At 35.1% G+C, this 16,749-nt stretch overlaps 1 protein-coding gene across 4 annotated transcripts in view; it reads left to right on the plus strand.

Moving 5' to 3' along the window:
• Window positions 1-13,849: 13,849 nt before the first annotated feature.
• TFPI (tissue factor pathway inhibitor) overlaps window positions 13,850-16,749 on the plus strand; it is a 69,147-nt gene continuing 66,247 nt past the window's right edge. For 3 of the 4 annotated variants that reach the window (XM_033859967.2, XM_033859968.2, XM_019931543.3), the window contains exon 1: window positions 13,850-14,119. The gene's annotated coding sequence lies outside the window, so the exon portion shown is untranslated. The remainder of the gene's footprint in view (window positions 14,120-16,749) is intronic. The other variant, XM_004312228.4, reaches the window with a different exon arrangement.

A 16,749-nucleotide genomic window follows, 5' to 3' on the forward strand; every position in this document is an offset into this window, starting at 1 on the left:
AAATGCAAATCAAAACTACGATGAGGTATCGGCTCACACTGGTCAGAATGGCCAAATCTACAAACAATAAATGCTGGAGAGGGTGTGGAGAAAAGGGAACACTTTTACACTCTTGGTGGGAATGTAAATTGATACAGCCACTATGGAGAACAGTATGGAGGTTCCATAAAAAACTAAAAATAGAATTACCATATGACCCAGCAATCCCACTCCTGGGTATATACCTGGAGAAAACCATAACTGAAAAAGATACATGCACCCCAGTGTTCATTACAGCACTATTTACAATAGCCAGCACATGGAAGCAACCTAAATGTCCATCAACAGAGGAATGGATAAAGAAGATGTGGTATACACACACACACACACACACACACACACACACACACCACAGTGGAATATTACTCGGCCATAAAAAGGAACGAAATCATGCCATTGGCGGAGACATGGATGGACCTAGAGACTGTCATACAGAGTGGAGTAAGTCAGAAAGAGAAAAACAAATATCATATAATATCACTTATATGTGGAATCTAGAAGGATGATACAGATGAACTTATTTGCAAAGCAGAAATAGAGACACAGATGTAGAGAACAAACATATGGATACCAAAGGGAGAAGAGGGGAATGGGATGAATTGGGAGATTGGGATTGACACACATATATATACTACTATGTATAAAATAGATAACAAATGAGAACCCACTGTATAGTGCAGGGAACTCTACTCAGTGCACTGTAGTGACCTAAATGGGAAGGAAATCCAAAAAAGAGGGGATATATGTATACGTATAGCTGATTCACTTTGCTATACAGCAAAAATTAACACAACATTTTAAAGCAACTATACTCCAATAAAAATTAATAATAAAAACAGAACCGAGGTTATTGATGAGGGAAGCAGAGTGCGTGTTTCTCTAATTATTTGCACTTATTGTGGAAGAGGCAGCATGGTTCTGAAGTGAGCAATTGTAATGGCACCATGTCTGTATGTGTGTGTGCTTTGTGCATGCACACATGTGCTCATGTGTATCTGTTGGCATTTGTCTGGAAACAGCAACTATAGAAACAACTTACCAATGCAATAGACAAGTTCTCATTATGGAAGGAGCTGCTGGTGCTTTGGCAACAGTTCTACTATTGATAATTTACATTAGAGTCTCTTTTGACAGCTCTCTCAATGATTTATAACCCATTAAGAACACTGTAAAAATATACTTATTCTTTTTAAACCACTTTATTGTGACATGATTGACACACAAAAAGCTGTGCATATTTAATTTCACATCTGAAATAATCACTACAATCTATGCCACAAACATATCCATCACTTCCATAAGTTTCTGTTACCCTCATTATTATTATTATATTATTTCTCTTTTTGTGATAAGAACACTTAACATAAGATCTATCCTCAACAAAATTTTAAGTATACTATGCAGTATTGTTAACTATAGACACTATGCTGTACAATAGATCGTAGGTTCTGTTTGCTTTAACTCAACCATGATCCATACTACTTAGAAAAAAGGTATAACATGAATAAAGAAGATTGCTAGTGGGGAACAGGAAATTTGATGACATGCTATCTGGCAGTCTCCTTTTTCTCCCCAAACAAAATAAAATTTTCTACTGAGAGTAAAGAGTAAAGTGTTGCGAGTAGGGACTTGCGGAATATAAATATTTTATTTTGCATTGGTGTTCAAAAACTTGCCTTTGTCTTTGTAGTTGTCCTCATAGTTGTCCTCTTGTTTTGAAGGGAAAATGTAAATTCCTGAACTAGTGGAATTCAATTGAAATATTCTGATTGAGGCAATGCGTAGAATGACACAAAAAATTTTGGCTAGAAATTTCTCGAGCGCTGAATAAAAATATAACTTTTCTGATACAATATATTGTTGTGTTTACAGTATAGAATGAGAATACCCCAGGGCTGGTGGGGAAAAAGCAAGAAAGGAAATGGAGATAGTAGGCTGATCTTGTGGCTGTGGCTGGGCACTGAGTTTAGTTTTACATACCCATGGCGACAAGAAATAAGTTTTGAATCTATATGAACAGGAAGTTAGAACTGAGGCACCTACAAATAATTGACATAGGCAAAGAGTTACACAATTACTGAAAAGGAAGACTATGGCGATATCTATGCACCTGCACAAGTAGATCATAGGAACATTTTCCTGGGATTAAAGCAGGAAAACGAGTTTCCCTCAATTACTTAAATCAATGAGCATGCTCCTTAAGTGAGTTTGAGATCAAATTTGCACAACTCTAATGGTTTTAAAATGCCCGTAGGAGTGAAAAAAAGAAGCTTAAAAATAGGTGGAACCAGCACCATCATGGATTTTTGGGCAGGTTTTGCACTACACGATGGTGCCGCTTTCAAGGAGAGTGAGTCATATCTTTGACATCATAGATTGTATTTTTCTATAACAATTTTCCAGTAATGACAGTAAGTTGTATTGTTCTAATAAGCTTAATACATTATGACAATTTTATGGAATAAAATACAACAAGAAAAGGTGACAAAAAGTTCCCAGGTGGGATAATAGCAGTCACTTGGGATATCTGGCATATGCACATGCACAATTTCTCTGAAAAGATACACAATCCAAGACAAGATTCTCACAAACAACCTCACTGTGAAGGTGAGGACATTTCCAAAATTGTTAGCATCATAAATGATCACTAGCAGCCATAGCCACCAGGATGATTAAAGACCTAAAAACTTCAAAACAAAAATAGAAAAAAAATACAAAAGAATAATGAGACCAGAAAATAAGTATGTATAAAGTTATTAAAGACAAACAAGAAACTAAAAGCATAAATCAAAAAAACACCAAATTATGAAAAAAGGCAGAACTGAAAGAAAATCAAGTAGAACTTATAAAATTAAAGTACAGTCACTGCAATTAAAAATTAACTGAATCATAGATAACTAATAAGAACATACTGTATAAAAATAAATAAATAAAATTCAAAAATATATATAAATAAAATAAATTAATTGAATCAACTGAAAGCAGATTAGGCACAGGGAGTTTTGGTGAATTGAATATGAGACCTTGAGACATAACCCAGAATGCAGCACAGGGAGATAAATGACCTTTACGTCCTATTCCATGAGAAAATAAAAGCTTCTTCCATATACACCCACCACCCTATCTACCCATGCTTTGCAACTGAACCCATATCCTCTCCAGGACCAGCTACATATTTGGGGGACACATTATAAAATTTATCAATTTCAAGGTGATGACAGCAGGGTATCAAACCAAGCACAGGACCCTTCTCAGTGCAATGCCCTGTGTGATCGCAGCAGTAGCACATCCATGAAGCCAGCCTTTAACCAGCCTTCACTTCTATTTCTGTGGATGAGCTGCCTGTCTCCTAGCTAAGGTCAGTACATCCACCAGATCACTGAAGTCCAGCTCCCTTAACTGTTCAAGCTTAATCTTTCCAAATTAATTTATTAACTTAGTGCAATACCAGTTAATATTAAGTTTTTCAAAGAAATGGGCACACCAGATATTAAACTTTATATGGAAGATATAAAGGGAAAAATAGCTGAAGAACTTTGAAATGTTTGAAACAGAAGACAAAGATGACGATTTCAAAGATAAAGATTTAAAAGTAAAAATTTAGAGAAAACATAGAATAATATATTCGTCATATTATGGTAGTAGGATTTTTAAAATAAAAATTTAAAAGCATAAGCCATGAAGGAAAAGATTGATATATTTACCTACTTCAATATTAACTCTTATATGACAAAAAATTCTCTAAACAAACTAAAAAGACAAGACACATATTTGGAGAAGGAATCTCCATTCCATAGAACCAAGAGGATTTTTTTTCAGAATCTATAAGAAACAGCTCTTATTTAAACAAGAAAAAGGCAGAACAGAAAATCAAATATCTTAAATGGTCAAAGGATATGATCAGGCATTTCTCAGAAGAGTAAACCAATAAACATGAACACTTTCTCACAAAAAATCTAATAAATAAAATCAAATCTACAATAAGACATCTTTTCTTACATATCAGTTAGGCAAAATTTTAAATTCTGACAACACTTTTGGCAAGTATTTGGAGAAATAAGTACTCTTATATAGTGCTCTGGTGAGACTACTTTGTAGAGCAGTTTAACAATACCTTGTGTAATTAAAAAACTGCTTATTCTACAAGCCAGCAATTCCAGTCTTCCATACCTACCCTGAAGATATGCTTACATTTATACAAGGTATCATGTTTAAGAATGTTCACTGAAGCAAAAACAAGTGCAAGCAAGCTAATCAATCTACTACTCCTCAGCAGAGGAATGGAAAAAATTAATTGTATGTTTTAATAAATGGAATACTATACCATAGGTAAAGCAAAAGCAGTAGATCCACACATATGACCATGTATACATTTCAGAAATGTAATGATGTGTGAAAAAGAGAGGTCCAGAAGAATAAGTTGAGTATAATACTATTTACTCACATTAAAAAGGGAGCAACTGTGTAAATTGTGTAAATATCATATATAGCAATGTACAACATCATAAATGGGAAAAATTCACCCAACTTCAGGATATTGACTACTTCTAAAGAGGCAGAGAGGCTGTAAAGTGGACTGGAGTTGAGGCTGTTTCAGAGTAAGGTAAGTCTGGGTCCTTATTGTTTAGGAGTAGTAAAACTATCCACAAAGCATGAATAGAACAAATATCAGCAGAAATGTCCCAAGATGAGAAACAGCCCCATAACTCATGTGCCATAAAGGAATGTTAATACTCACCAACGATTATTTCCACGTTTAGTGACATATAGGTATTTTAGCCTGAACTACCATGCTGAAGTAAACGCATTACTCAGTTGTCATCCATTTTTGTGGAAGCAAAGGTACACTCCCTGACTTTAAGATAAACGTGAAAAATCTAGATCAACCTTGTCATTTATGCGTTTCATCTCAAATTGTTGTGAGAGAATGAAAACCACGTATTGTCTTTATGACTTCATTATTTAGTCTGACTTTGGTTATAATGATTGTCACCTGGGTTTTGAATGACTTCCACTTCAAAAGAGAGAAAAATTACTGTTGCCAAAAAAGTAGAAATAGATATTCTTCTCAGTCCAGGTGGGTTTTTGGCAGGCATCCCACTTTCTAAGCTGTCTAATGAATCACTAATATATGGATCTGACACAATCCTAATAGAACTCACAAAAAATCATGCCTTGAAAATACCTTTTGCTGAATTGATTTTGCTGTTACTGGAACTGAATTTGCAACTACAGTATTTCTAATTAACCTTAATTTTCTGTGTGTGCAAAATGGGCAGCAGCTGTTTATCACTATGTCTCCACGGAGATATAAAGGCTATGGTTTTGTGATTGCTTATATTACATGTTACAGTACCAATTAATCAAGCTTATTCTGCTTACTTTCTGGAATACCTTTCCAACCTGAAACAAAACTCAGTTTAATTTTATATTTTCTTTCTTTCTTGTTTAAATTCTACTCGTTAAATTTTGAGGATACTGTTGGCTACATTGACATTTTTCTATTATTCTTCTGCTTTCTTTTGCCCCCTAAACATTTTCCCCAAGGCCAGACCTTTCCTCCAAGTCTTTTGATGAATCCTTCTGCAGTTATGGCTTTCTCCTACCAAAATCACATGTTAATTCAGCAAAATTTGTCATGCCAATGAGGAAAATTGAGAAAGTTAGTGTGTGCCACTAAGAGGGCAAAAGTAATATCACATGCCTGAATATGTTAAATATGTCCCCTGACTCTTTTGATGAAAAATGTACTAAAATGTAAGTTCCAAGAAAACGGGAATGTTTATCTGGTTTGTTTACTGCAATAGTCCCAATAGTGGCATGTAGTAGGTGGTCAATAAATAGTTAGTAAATGAGTGATTCAGAAAATGCTCTGTTTGCATTAAGGTGAAAGGCAGCAAGGCATAATGACGAACATGTGTTAAATATTAAAAGTTATTAATCAAGTTAGAAAAGTACTACAAAAAATATTTTCTATCTTACTTAGACAAATATACTTCATAAGATGAAATTGTAAGATATGTAAGATATGTAAAGCTATAATTTTTATATGGCTGAAAGCTGACAAAATTGTAAGACATCCCAATTGAGTTATTATTGTGCATATTTGGATATTAGGTTAATTGGTGAGTGCTGCTTGGATGAATAATAAACTAAATACATACATAATTTATGAGTATTTGTATATTTATTCCATACCATTGATCTTTCTTGCTTTCATTTCAGCACAATTAATAATTATGTGATAATCAAGATTATCACATAATTTTCTTCTACTGCAATTTGAAATAATTTGTCCAAAATGTAAATTAAATTTAAGTATTAAAAATTTTCTTTTATTTTAAAAGTTTTTTCTTCTAAAGCAATCAAAATTATTTATTAAAATACAAATGCAACATGAAAAGTTTTATCTAATATCAAAATTTAAAGTAAAAATTCACATGACTGAAATTTTAATGTAATGTTTGAAAATATGATTGTATTATTACATGTTTTAAGAAAAAACTGTCAGCAGTTCTGGTGTTCAGTGTTCATCTAACTGCCAATGAAAAGAATTATTATTTTACTCTACATGTTATGTATACACTTACACATGAAAAAGTTCAGAGTTACATGAATTGTTTAATATACCAAACCATTCCACATTCCAAGAGTAACTACTACAGATACCTCCTTAATTTGTGTATTCTTCCAGAAAGAGGAATTAAAATTAAACAAGAAGCCAGGAAATGGACACTCAGCACTCTTGGGAAAATAACACTTAGCATCTAAGATCTACTCTTCTTGCTACCTGAGAGAAAGGATGTGACAAGGTAATTATTTTGATTTTGTATTTTTGTTGAGCATTTCTGCCACTCAATCCTATCTGTGCACAGAAGCAGAAAAACTAGGTAGCTTACAATGGAGAAGCCTGTAGACAACACCTTGATGAAGTGATCAAAGTTAACATCTGTCATCAGTAATGAGACAAACCCAAATCAAGTGTCCCCTGATGAAATGAGAACAAAACAGCTTCACTAGTGTAAAAGTCCAAGAAGAGATGCACAATCTAAATTAATTACAAGAAATGTCAGGTAATCCTAAATAAGGACATTCTAAATTTGTCTGTAATCCTCGAAAGTGTCAATAAAAGGAAGTCATATTTAAAAATGAGTTATATCTCTGCAAAGTAATATGGAATAAACTCTAAAATATGTTTTACATTTGTAAAAAGTCGGAGAACAGTACTTCAATTTTGAAACACACACACACACACACACACACACACACACACACACACATATAATTTCCAGAATGACAAAGAAACAGTTAATAGTGGCAACCTCTTGGAGTGGAATCTAGATGGAGAGTGAGAGAAAGATGTTTATTTTTCTCTTCTCACTTTTATTTTTTACATGGTTTATTTTTAACCTGAACAAACATCTTATTTCAATTTTTAAAATAAAATAATTTCTTTAATTCCTTTGACTATTGTAAACTTCTTTTTTGACTCAGAAAATGGGAAATATTCTCAGGCAAAAATATTTACTGTTTTTAACTTAGTCAACACAAGACTGATGGTAGGAGACTTCCCTGGTGGGCCAGTGGTAAAGAATCCGCCTTCTAATGCAGGGGATGTGGGTTCAATCCCTGATCGCGGAACTAAGATCCCACATGCTGCTGGGCAACTAAGCCCGCGTGCCACAACTACTGAGCTGCGTGCCTCTAGAGAGCCCACGTGCCGCAAAATACAAAGCCCCCGTGCTCTGGAACCCACGCGCCACAACTAGAGAGAAGCCTGCATACCACAATGAAGAGCCCACGCACCGCAACGAAAAGGATCCCACATGCCTCAACGAAGATCCCGCATGCCACTACTTAGACCCAAGCAGACAAAAAAAAAAAAAGACATGGTAGGTCATGACACCCAGGGTCTCATCCTGCCCTTGTCATTTAAAAGCTATGGCTGCTTGGGCAAGGCACTTCCATTCTCTGGGATTTAATTATTCATCTTGTTGATGAGATTTGTTATAACTCTAACTTTAAATACTCTTAAAATATAAATTAAGATTTATATAACATTCTGCCAACAGAGGGCAGTAATTTATCACAAATAGTTCCGAAGAGTTTTTCTGAGCAAGAAATGAATCCTTTTCATACAATTTAAAGGAAAATAGTAACCAGAGTACCACCGTTTTCCTCGCTGTTCCTGAAAATTTGGATCACATTCCAATTTCTAGAGCCCGTGCTCCACAACAAGAGAAGCCACTGCAGTGAGAAGCGCGCGCACCACAACGAAGAGTAGCCCCTGCTCGCCGCCAACTAGAGAAAGCCCACACGCAGCAACAAAGACCCAACGCAGTCAAAAATAAATAAATAAATAAGTTAATTTTTAGAAAAGTGTTGTTGAGGGCGTTGGTATATGCGTACTATCAGACTGTGAAGTTCAAGTGGCTAGAAACTGATATAAAAGTATAATTTTTGTGTGTGGGGGGGGCTTCTCACTGTTGTGGCCTCTCCCGTTGCGGAGAACAGGCTCCGGACGCGCATGCTCCGCGGCCATGGCTCACGGGCCCTGCCGCTCCGTGGCATGTGGGATCTTCCCGGACCGGGGCACGAACCCGCGTTCCCTGCATCGGCAGGCGGACTCTCAACCACTGCGCCACCAGAGAAGCCCCTAAAAGTATAATTTTTAACCGTGAAATTTTATTCTAAAAATTTTAAGAAATTAATCAAGATGGTAATAAATAGTTTGTCTTTAAATTTCAGATAATGAATAATCGATGAAAACCTCCACAAGATAAACTAACACATTTTTTTATAAACTAGAAAGAAGAAATAAACTCTCACATGCAGCTCCTGGAATAACTTCTTTCTAAGCAGCTTTAAAAGGAGACATTTTAAAAGGTGAGACATTCTTTTGTTTGCTGTAATCCTAATTCACTAAGTAAGAATTGTTATCATTAGTAGCATTCAGTTTATGGCACTAAAATTAAAGTTCCAAGAAGACAGAGTTGTATCTGTCATGTTCTTTGCTGTCTCCTTAAATCCTAGAACAGTGTTTGTCATACAGCTGGTGCTTAATAAATACATCTGTGTGGTATATTTATATGCTATCTTATTTTATACTTTGAAGTTTTCCCTAAGAAATTTGTAAAGTAAAAATATTTAATAAAAATGTATAAACTTATGAGAAACACGTTTTAAATTTCTAAAACAAAATTTATCCGTTAACAGTATTTTTATGCTTCTTACCAAAACTCTACTCAACTCTGCCTACCAACCATTCTTGCTTTTGTAGTTGTGTCTTATTATCATTAGACAAAGGGAGACAGATAATCATAAAATCACCATCATAGTGTGCCTTTTTTCCTTTTTTTTCAGAATTCCAAATGGCACTGTATAATATTGTTTTTCTGAGTCCTCTTAGAAAAGAATAGTGAAAATACAAATGTATATTTAACAAAGAGATATAAAAATAAAATATTTTGAATGGAAAATTATTATCCAAAAACCCAGCTGATATTACAATAAAGGAGAAAATGAGATGGTAGCTGGTGTCCTATACTTTGAGATTCTGGGCAGGATCACATTATCTAATCAGCAAGGATTTCTGAGGGCAGAATCTATCAAGGGATTAACTCCCTAAATCTAAAACAATAGAAATGGGGATATAAGGATAATCCTCTCTGAGGCAAACTTTCCTTAGCATTCCTAATCAATAAGAGGTGATTTACGGTATAAGTAACTACCCCTCAAACACAGTGAATAAAAAGTAGTAAATTAATGTGTATGTTGGTAGTAGAGACTGGAATAAAACTTACCTATCGATACAAGCCATCTTTCTGGGAGGTTCAGAATGAAAGTATGTGCTGTGAGAAGGTAGACTTTTCATGCAATTGCCAGTGTCTGTCCTGGCAGTATAGGTAAGCCAGTGGTTGGAAATAATTTTCTTCTGTGGGCCTATCAAATTATTCAATGCGGTAATCTTAGAGTCACTGAGTCCTACTTTGGTTAAGGAAGGATAGTCTATCCTAGGGAATTGAGGGCTTGCTGCTATATCAAGTTGAAGGAAATAAAGACCCAACTTTCCTGGTTTACACCATGCTATATTGATACACATGGGCATAATACATTATATCTTCATCAATATAGTACCAATAATAATACTTAAGATAGACACTTCCATAAAAATGAGAATTAAAATAACACTAAAAGTAATAAAACTAGTTAAAATATTGTAGATGGGATTAATAGTACTAGTAATATAAATCAGAAGAATGATTAAGAATAATAGTATTACAAAATAATTAAAAGGACCGGAAAACTAAAAGCCTAAAACCGGTTTTAAATCTAGAAAATAAATAAAGCAAAGCAATTAAAGTCTAGATTAAAGGATAAAACGCAAAGTTGTTGAAAGTATAAACTTCAAGTCTTGACATTCAAATGCAGAAGCAAGCAGGTAGAAACTATAGAAATTAAGATTACTCCCTTCCATTGTTATCTGAGATTGGACTTTCTTTGAAGGGAGTCTCCAGGCAGATTTCCTAGAGAAAGAGTATTTACTGAAACTCAGGTGAGCTCAGCGGTGGTTAATCTCCCTCAAGAACAGGACTGTGAATTTATTCTCAGCATTTTTGCTTCTCCTTTCCATGGCCTCTTCTCTCTTTGTTTGTGTTCACCAAACCAAGGGTGAAAAGGAACACAGGACACCAGGGGGACTGAGGGTGTGGGGTCCAGGGTTACATAACATAATAATATATATATGTGGTCAATATAACACATCTTTAAGGGAAGAAGGTAAGGGGGTAGGGAGTATATTATTTATCTCTTCCTAAATTATGCTTGATAACAAACTATCCCAAAATCTACAGGGTTTTTATGAAGAAAGGATTTATTTTCAGTCCCCTTTGTGGGTCATCTTTAGTGTGATCCAGTTTTAAAGAGTAACCTTTATGTGGGACATGCACATCATCTGTCAGGAAAATGAAAAATATAGAATCATAAAACTCATGAACTTCTCATAAAGCTCATAAAAGTCTGAAATGTTATTTGAATTGTGTGAGAGTTGGAAAGACAAAATTAACAGAGTATGGTGAGAAATGAAAAGGACAGTGTTTAGTATTAGGTGGGTACTTGGAACATCCAGATAATGATTAGATGCAAAGAACTTTAAGATAGGATGGCACATAGTCAAGTTGTTGGTGAGAAAATCTTTTTATCCAAATAATTTAGACTTAGAGTTGTACAAAATAGATAGGCAAACTAGTAATAAAACCTCAAAAAGGAGCTCACGCAAGCCTCAGGGAGAGAAAACCTGAGTCCACAGAGCCCTTAAGTGACAGCATCAGGTTGTCTTACCTTAACAATAGTTTACGTCAATTTCCCACATTCTCTTCAGCACAAGAATACCCAAGTCTGTGTAAATTACCTGGAAATAAAATGGTAAAAAGTCTTCACTGATGTCAAGTGCAACTTAAATATGAAATCAATGATATTTGAGAAAATAATTTCAGCTCAGTTGTGGCTCTTTCAAATAGGGTTCTTTACATAGTAAGAAAAAGAGATTTCTTAAATGACCTTAGGGGAAAAAAAGGGTTTATTACAAGGGGATATGTTCTTGAGTACTTAGAAAAACTTGAACTAGGCCTGGGAAGGACTGTTACTGTAGAGCTCAGGCATCACTTTCTCATCACTCATCTCATCTCTCAGTCTTGCTCTTGCTTTCATTCTTTCCCTGTTTCTCTCTCAGAGGTTACACGTCCTCTTTCATTCATCCCTTTCACCATTCACTCTCAACTAGCTTTCTCCACATAATCATCTGGTGCACACCATTTTGGATGTCAGCACTTCCTCTATCTTGGCTTTTTAGTTAAGAGCTTGGCACTGTATACTTTTATCTATAGCTCTTAGTACAAGTTTCCAAAAAGGAAATCTGATTTGCTGAGCTTACCGCTACCTTAGTAGAGCCTGCAGATTGGCCAAAAAACGAATCAATGTCCACTCCAGTCCAAAAACAGGCAACTTTCCTCAACAATCTAAGCAAGAAGGGAACACTGAATGTGCTTTAGTTGCAACAGGTAATAGGGGGTATAATTATGCAGCAAAGTTCTTGAACTAGGCCTGGGGAAGGACTGCTTTTAACTTTGTTAAAAATAAAGTTTCAACACACAGCAAAGTTTTGTTGTGGTATGAAATCCAGAACATGGGTGAGAAAGAAACATGGAAGAGTATTTCAGTATCTGTGCTCTGAAGTCAGACTACATGATTTGAATCAGAGCTCCACAAACTATACCTAACCTTCTTAAACCCATGAAATGGTGAAATGGTCATGCAGAGAGGGCTTTCTTCACAAGCTGGCTGTGAGAATTAAATGAGGTAATTTATGTGCCAGACACCTAGGAATTATTCAATAAATAGTAAAAACACACAAGAGGGAAAGTTACCCTGTAATAGGGAAGGACCTTTGTATTCTGTTACAAGGTAATCACTAAAGGGATGTTGCCTATAAGCTTAAATTATACATAATGGCCCATCTCTGGGAACCCTGCCTCCCAGGTAATGATCATTAAACTAAAATACTTTTGTTTAGCTCACAAGAAAACATCCTGACTAGGCCCACCTGTGAATGACTGCAGAGAGGAAGAAATTAACACAGCCTCTCCAGAGGCTGATGGGAACCAGGAAAGGTTTGACTTTTCTCCCTCCCCTTTAGTATAAAAGAAGCCTGAATTCTAATTCAGGCCAGATGGTTCATTGGTACAGGAGTCCACCATCTTCTCGGCCTGCCGGCTTTCTGAATAAAGTCGCTGTTCCTTGCCCCAGCAGCTCATCTCTTGATTTATTGGCCTGTCCTGAGGCGAGCAGTATGAGCCTGGACTCGGTAACAACCCCTTACCCAGAGGTCAAAGGAAGGACGCAAGAAAAGTTGAAGACATGAAGACAATCAGAGATGGAAAAAACAAGAAACTGATGGATTTTCTGATCAAATGACTTCAGCCGTCATGGCAAAGAAGATTCCGCCATCTTACGAAATCTCTAGTGATCTTAGCCTTATGTGGCCATAATTCCATTACTGAAATACTAAGGGTTAACTTCAGCGATAGTGAGCTAGAGCAGAGCAAAGTGAGTGATGCCTTTAAATATTTACATATCATGTAAAATAATAATTATGATATAAACAACAGCAATATACATGATAGTTAACATTTATTGAAGGTTTGTTATGTGTGGAGGACTAAGTGCTTTATATGTCTATTTATATGTATATATATTATACGTATTAATCCATTTACTACTTATATCAAACTTAGGAACTTTTATCATTATTTTAGGGAAAAAGAAACTGGGGCACAGAGAGTTTAAATAATTGACCAAAATTGCAAAGCTAGTAAGTAGCTGAGGCAGGGTTTACAGCCTGACATTCTGCAACAGGCAATACATTGCATTGCCTCTCTAATCAAAGGAATTTCAATAGCCCTCAGGTGTTTTTCACAAATATATTGACAACATGGATGAAATAATTTGAAGAAATAAACTGCAAAAAAAAAAAAGGTTCACTTTATTAAGTAACTACATGATGACAAATATATTTTAAAAATATATGGATCTGGGGGAAAAAAGTGTTTTTTTTTTTAACTGATTACAAAGAATCCTGGAAAGTAAAAGAAATCGTTATACAAAAATAGTAATTCTGAAATCTTAGTGTAAGCTGATTCCTTTGTCTGTTTCCTTCATAATTGAAAAGGCTTTTGAATAATTTGGCAAAATAGCCTAAAAAGAGTTGGAGTGACCTAAACAGGAAGCCTGGCTATTCCCAGCTGTGGGTGATCTCTGAGACCGGCTCTGAGGCTCCTCTTTGCTCCAACAGACGGGAGCGACATTGAGCTGGATAAAAGTCAAATTCTTACCTCGCCCTTTCACTGCTGGCAGGATCAGATTGCATTTCTTTTATTATTCTTCACTCCCCAGTTTCCTGATCTGTTTAAAAGAAGAAGTAGAAAAGATAAATCCTCTCTTCAATGCCTGGAAAGGAAAACAAAATGACCTCAACTCCGCTTTGAAAAAATCTTTCCAAGAACTTTCTTCAGAGATTTTACTCGTGAGTACTTGGCAATATACTTTTTAGCCCATGAGAAGTAACTTTTATTTCTTTTCCTTGGCGGGGGGCGGGGGGCGGGGGGAACCAGGGTGTTGAGAGGCAAAGACTTGTAGGGGCGGACCATTGTCTGTAACCCTACAATGAAAATCGACCCTTCTCTGTAAACAAACTCATTGCAATGCTAAACTAAATTCTCAGCATTTTCCATTTAGTTTTAAGCAAATATATATGCAGTATAGGATTATGCTTTTAAGACCATGAACATAAAAAGTTGGTGAGATGTAGCCTTGTTTATAATTTTCAGCTTGTAATGGCAGTTCTTTACTAATTGTGTCTTTAATTGGAGTTTTCTGAAGACTTTTTTTTAACCTTTAAACATTATTTAGTAACATATAAAGAAATATAATAAAGAGACTGTCTGGCAGCCTTATGTTTAAAGAAACTTCTTTCATTGCCATTACTTGGTGATATTTAAAATAAGGTATAAACATTAGAATCCTTGTAGTCTAAATATTTCTTGCCAGCATTAACTAATCTCTCTAAGAAAATATTTTACAAGTCTCCAAAAACAAAAGCTCATATTCTAAATATATTAAAATAAGAATAGATAGGATTGCACTATATATAGTACAATTACATAAATTAAAGCAATAGATTACATACCTATATGATGTACTGTCATATTCTTGTTGCTTATAAAACGATATTAAATTTAGCTTCTGGTAGTAAAGAAAGCACATAGTATAGAAGTACACAACCACAGAACAATAATGAAACAAAAGAAATTAATTATGGAGAGCACTCGTTTGTATGAGTATTAATGGAAAAATGAGGGTCAAGAGCAGTGCTGTGCAAAAAAAAAAAAGAAAAGATAAGTAACAGCCACACTGTGACTCAGTGCTCTGGAAATTAGTCACAAAATGACTTTGTATAATTGTGATAACATTAAATACAAAGGGCAGAACCCAAGCAGGAAACATACAGCCCAGAGAGTCATATTTTATTATGTGTAAAAGCATAGTATTTACGTCAGAGGTGAAAAATTGTGTCAATTTTGAGATATTGCAAAGTTTTTTAACCTTTCATAAAACATTTTTAGGATTATTTTATACTCATCATTCTAGTGCATGATTATTTCAAGACATATAATCTATATTTTATCTAATACTTAAACTGAAGGGTGAATAATCTCTGAAAATGTATTGGAGTATGAAATTTTAATTTGGGGCCTATGGGTTAATAAAATGGTATAAAATATCCTTAGGGATCAACAGAGTTGGAAAACTATTTATGTAAATACAGATAATTAACATTACAGTTGTAAAACTTTAAAATATTTACTTTTAACAATTTGAATGGTTATATTGGGAAGCCAAATTTGTCTTCTTCAGGTAACTATACAATCTTATTAGAGAGCTTTAATGGCATATATACTACTATTTGGTTCCGTTCTCTATTAGGTATGCTGACTTGTACAAGTTTTGTTTTCTGTTTTTAAAGGTACAGTCTGATATCTTTAAGCATTTCTTTTATCTCCAATGACTAGATCAAAACCTCTTTGGGAAATGTGGTCCTGTTCAAATGGGTTATGCCATCAGGTAGTGCTTGCTGGTGTGATTGGTTGTCCATAACTCTAGGCTTCATTTGCTTATTGATTGTACAACTATTTTGCCTAGAATCTTCTACTATAAACAGTATTGCTAAATTTAAAAATAATAATCTATGAAATAGAAAATTGTTTTTGTATTAAACTATAGTTTTCATAACACTAACATTCCTTCCTAAGAATTAATTTCCTGATCTTAGTTATCTACATCATTCAAATTCAAAACATAATTGAGGGACTTCCCAGTTGGTGCAGTGGTTAAGAATCTGCCTGCCAATGCAAAGGACATGGGTTCCAGCCCTGGTCTGGGAAAATCCCACATGCCGTGGTGCAACTAAGCCTGTGCACCACAACTACTGAGCCTGCGCTCTAGAGCCTGCGAGCCACAACTACTGAGTCTGAGTGCCACAACTACTGAGCCCACTGCCTAGAGCTGGTACTCCACAACAAGAGAAGCCACCGCAATGAGAAGCCTGCGTACCACAACGAAGAGTAGCCCCACGCTCACTGCAACTGGAGAGGGCCCGCGCACAGCAACAAAAACCCAACGGAGCCAAGAATAGATAAATAAAGTTATAAGAAAAAAAAAACCATTCAATGATAATGATAATTGGACAGATGACAAACTACTAGAGGAAAAAAGCCAAACTGAAAAGGTTTTGTTTATTCCCAGAACACCTAGCAATCTAACCAAATAGTAGATATGCTATAGATTCTTTAGGAATTGTTGGCTTACTAAATTCACTGTCACAAACTTTTAATACAGATTTCAACTGAATCAAACATCTCTACTTAATAGAAGAAAAAAAAGTAAAACATCCTTGCCAAAAAAAAGGGGGGGTGGGATAGGAGAGACAATATGAAAAGGAAAGGGAAGTACTCAGAATAGGGTTTTCAAAAAAATCTTGTTTATTGGTATAAATTAAATAAGTAGAATAATATTGATTAAAATTAGTTAATTATATAAATTTATTTTTGATATGTAGACATGATCTAAAAATTGTATTACAGTCCAACTCATCTA

Source organism: Tursiops truncatus, chromosome 7 (assembly GCF_011762595.2).
Source record: "Tursiops truncatus isolate mTurTru1 chromosome 7, mTurTru1.mat.Y, whole genome shotgun sequence".
Taxonomy (NCBI): Eukaryota; Metazoa; Chordata; class Mammalia; order Artiodactyla; family Delphinidae; genus Tursiops; species Tursiops truncatus.